Source organism: Phaethon lepturus, unplaced genomic scaffold (genome assembly GCF_000687285.1).
Source record: "Phaethon lepturus isolate BGI_N335 unplaced genomic scaffold, ASM68728v1 scaffold5883, whole genome shotgun sequence".
Lineage (NCBI taxonomy): Eukaryota > Metazoa > Chordata > Aves > Phaethontiformes > Phaethontidae > Phaethon > Phaethon lepturus.
The window spans coordinates 77,241-82,342 of NW_010528271.1; positions in this window are offsets into that span (position 1 = coordinate 77,241).

Here is a 5,102-nt window from a genome sequence, read left to right on the forward strand (position 1 = left end):
AATCATGACCAGCAGGTCAAGGGAGGTGATTCTGCCCCTCTACTCCACTCTGGTGAGACTCCACCTGGAGTCCTGCATCCAGCTCTGGAGCCCTCAGCACAGAAAAGACATGGACCTGTTGGAATGGGTCCAGAGGAGGGCACAACAATGCTCAGAGGTATGGAACACCTGTGAAGACAGGCTGAGAGAGTTGGGGCTGTCCAGCCTGGAGAAGGGGAGGCTCTGGGGAGACCTTACTGCAGCCTTCCAGTACTTAAAGGGGGCTGATAAGAAAGATGAGGACAGACTTTCTGGCAGGGCCTGTAGCTCTAGGACAAGGGGTAATGGTTTTAAACTAAAAGAGGGCAGATTTAGACTAGATCTAGGGGAAGAAATTTTTCACCATGAGGATGGTGAAACCCTGGCCCAGGTTGCCCAGAGAGGTGGCAGATGCCCCATCCCTGGAGACTTTCAAGGTAGGACAGGGCTCTGAGCGACCTGCTCTAGTTGTGAAGATGTCCCTGCTCACTGCAGGGGAGTTGAACTAGATGACTTCAAAAGGTCCCTTCCAACCCAAACTATTCTATGATTCTGTTCTATGAAGTAGCAAAAGGCAATATTTTATATTTCAGCAGCTCTGTGTGGCCCCTCATGACTCAGCAGCTGGAGATGAATTCATGAGATGGCAGCTGCCTATGACATCTTCTTTGGCAAAGCCAGTAATGTAGAAAGTTTAATACACATTGCATATCTGTCGTTTTAACACGTCTCCACCACCTACTCGGACCTGGAAATGCTCTCCCTGCCCTTCAGGCACTCGCCATGAAGGCTTAGTCTTCAGCAGGAAAAACTACCATGCACTGAGCTTCAATCAAGGAAGACTTGCCGCAAAACTCATTTGCAGAGCTAATTTGGATAACGGATAAAAATTTCTAAAACATTTAAAACACAACACCACAAGAGCCTTCACTATGGTACCAGCTACCCACAGGCTCATCTCAGTGCCAAGTTCAGTTTGTATGGGTAAAACTATTTAAAATTAATTTTTCTTCAGAGAAAGGCAGGTGTGCAAAAAAAATAATTTCAGTCAGTAGTCAAAGGTAAAGATTTCTTATTTAAAATATGTGAAAAGACCTATTTGGTAATTATGTGTATGAAATGGCCATAAGAGAAATTTTATACTAAATTGCTGTAAAATTTAAGATCAAATCCTCATCCTAAAATTTTTATCAGAAAATTCCGTAACATACAGTGATGACTGGACACACATCCAATATCCTCCTCATACCAGATGTAGGCCAGTCAGCTGAAACTGTATCTTCAGGACATCGACACATGCATGCTGCAAATAGAAACAGAGAGGGAACTTGAACAAGGCCGGCATTTGGCACCTTGTCTGTATAGCAGCACAGAAAACTTCTGAGGTAACATCTTGGTCCTTATTTCTCTGAGGAATAACTTAGAGTCTAGTTCTGACTTTCTGTCCATATAATTCAAGCTGTTTGATCTTGAAAAGTAAACTGATCATCCATCATTGTGAAGGTCTCTCAAGTGTTAGAAGAAGTGCTTTCACCTAGGTATTAAGATGTCATCTCACTGGGTTGAGAAATCATAGCCCATAACTTATCAGGCACAGACTCCAACATTTCTTTTTCGGTCAGTAATTATATATGCAAAAACCTACATACATATGTACATATCATCCCTCCCACATATCCATGAGTAATCAGTCCTGCAAATCGAGGTGATACAAACCCAGAAAAACCTTGTTTTTCCTTCTTTGATAATATCTTAAATTTTAATGTGACTGAATTTCAGGCGAGACTCAAAATTTCTCATCTCTTCCCTGAATTATATCAATTAAAAAAAAATCAAATAATTATTTTTAAAATATTATTTTGCGGGAAACCGATTTCTGAGAAATCATTTCAACACTCTTCTCAAAGACCTTATATATTTTTAAATATTTTTAGATTTAAAAGCATGATCATATAAGGAAAAACATATAATTTTTTTAAATAAATTGATTTTCTAAATAAAAAAAGAGACTGTTATCCAATCTTCATAACTCCAGGGTCTATACATACGTTACAGTTAAAGACAATAAATAGACTTGTAAACACACAGACGGATAAATACTTTATTCCCATAAATAATGGCCACAAGTGAATAGTGGTCTAACTACAATTTCAGCTAGACCTGACCAGCTTGCTGAGGTGCTGGTTCTCAGCTGGGGTTGCGCTGTTAGCTTGACAATGGGGATCAAAAATGACTCATTCCCTGCTCACTCAGAAAGCCCTACAGAACACCCTGTAGACACATTTTTGAAGGTAAGGCCACAAAGTCCTGTTTGCAGTTTACATAATTTTTTTAGTTCCTGTCATTCAGGACTGTGATCATGGGCACCCTATTGATTGGATATTGTTATTATTGATACCAATATGTTATGTTATATGTTATCTCAACTATCTATCTAGCCACTTTTGTTGTAATGAGAGTGTTCTTCCCAGATACAAAAAATAGAAACATAACTTCCTTTCTCTACAACCAAATCTGTAATAAAGGCAGTGTATCTGTTGGCAGTACATCAGTTAATGGTTCGAGTCTTGGAGGGATGCTGTAACCATATTTAAGGAAATATTTTAAACACAAGATTACACGAACACATACAGAGCCATTTCTAGAGATGTCAGCACTGTAAGTAAAAATGAGCTCGAATGCTCAAGCAGGTCATGGTCAGATGTCCTGGTAGCCACAGGAAGCAGAGAGAATCAGAGAAGGTGAGTTTTCTGGGTGGAGAATGGAGATATTAAAAAGGAGGATTCTTGGAAAGCAGGAGTTGTTGTTCAGACGGGATGGTAAGGGGCAGTGATCGGGTTTGCTGAGCACGAAGGTCTTGCATACTTTCTCATGTCCTTCATCAGAGGTGGCCAGCCTGGCTCTCCTGGCAGGCACCAGGGCCTGCAGCGGCTGGAAAACAGCAAGTGGAGCATCTTTACATTGTTTGCAGGCCTGAGAGCATGTGACCTCTCCAAGTGGAAGTATTTAATCATTTCTTCACAAACTGAAACGCAGCTTTGTAACAAAATCTCTATAATATCTCTTTCTAGCAGAGGGGTCTGCTAACATACCTGAACGAATTGGGTAACTGTTGCAACACGACCAAGCTGTGCGAGGCGGTGATGCAATGCTTATTTGATGCCCCGGATTAATGCAAAAAAAAAAAAAAAAAGGATCTCAACTGAAGTCTCGCTCCCTCCAAGTGTATCCAGCCAAACCCCGGTGCAGGGTGAGCCGCTCCGGGCAGGAGATTTGGAGACCTTGGGACGGTCAACCTAGATATCGCATTGCCATCTAGTGCACGTCGCAGGAACTGCCCGGCCAGGCCGGGAAGTCAAGGTGCAGGGCACTAAACCTGCCTAAAAGCGAGGGTGGGTTACAGAAATGTTCGATTGGAGGGTTATTATGTAATCGCAGCTGGGAAATTCTTAACTGGAATCTCCATTCTCATCCTTCCTTTTCTAAAGGAGCGAGAATCAACGTTGCGAGGGAACAGCAAGAGAAATTTGAAACCCTTCCATCTTCTCTCCCGGACTTAGAAGAACCCAGGGAGGAACCCTGTGTAGCCCCTCCCCATAAATACAGAAAGGACAAGCTGCAGGTAAGCCTTGCACAGCGCTTCCTTCTTCAGCTCAGCATTTGCTTGCAAACAGAGTGCAAATATGTGACTCTCGTTTCTCATTCAAAATTTTTCAGTTTGCCTTTGGGATTGCTCCATGGTTTGCACATTACTCCTACACTGCGAAGAGTGATGCAGTGAGTTGTAAAGCATTGATCTCTGCTGCTTCTGGCAGGTGTGTTGCATTCCCAAGTTTTGCTGCATGGGTGCCCGGGGACCAAAAAGTTCAATATTGTCCAAACAGTACCTAAACGTGCCATTCAGAGTTTCAGGCTGCAAGAGAATTTCTTCCTAAACACGATTTTGGAACATCCAAGAAGTGGCTGTGAAAAAACCTCTAGTTTTTTACACTCTTGGAAGTTTTCCACAGAGTATGAGGCATTTCCATGCTAAGCCATCTGTGCAGACTTGCCTTTCTTTATCTTTGTGTAAAACATGACCAGACTTCAGGGACCTCCAGCCTCTTCACTCAGTTATTCCAGACAGAGCAGCCCCTTTGGGGTCAAAGAAGCAATAAATGTGCTTACAAGTTTTGATAGTTGGTGCTACAATGCCTAAGGGGTGCTTGGCCCCAGGAAGGAATTCAGGTGAAACACACGGTAAAATCTGGCTCTTCATCTGGATTCATAAAAGCTGGTGTGCTAAGAAACAGATCATGTAGACTCTAAAAACTGACCATCTTTCTCCTTCCTTAAGCAGAAGGTGCATTTGGCACTTGCGTTATAGGTCTCGCACTCAGCTAGAAAGGGAGATCAAGAGTTTCTGGTCCCTGATTTTTGGACTACTTCTGGTTTTAACGCACTAAGAATTAAAACCAGAATAAAAAGAGTCCTCGTCTCTCAACCAGTATCCAAAGTAGAGCCAAGATCCCCGTCTTCACCTTTGTGGATTAGCAATCATCTTCCTCTAGGACTTTAGCTTCATTTGAAGGAATAACCTGAATCATTGTATACTCTCTTCACCTGAATCAGTGTAATCCAAATGCATTCACATGAAAACAGGAGCCTTTGTAATCCACATATTCTACATTCTGGCTGATACCTCTAGTCTTTAACTTAGTTTTACTGCTAGAAGCATTGTGTACATCTATCAGTCGTGGCTCCTTCAGGATTGTACAAAGTGCCAAAAGATCTAACGCAGGAGACATGTATGTACATCCACTCAGCAAAGCGGCTGATGCTCCTGGGTGCGCAGGGAAGCCTCTGTCTGCTGCCTGGAAGATTAGATGACAGATGGAATAGATTTCCTGAATTAACCTCTTAACTGCACCCACTTGTCATTGAATTAAAGTATATGCTTTGGCAAAAGTTCTTTCTTAGTGCTTTTTCCCATTGCTTATAGGAAAAATAGAAATAAATAGAAGGCCCTGGCTCCCCTTTTGTTCTTGTTTTTTGGCAATGTGAGTCCGTGAATGTCAACAGCGTTCTTCAATTTATCCTGCTGA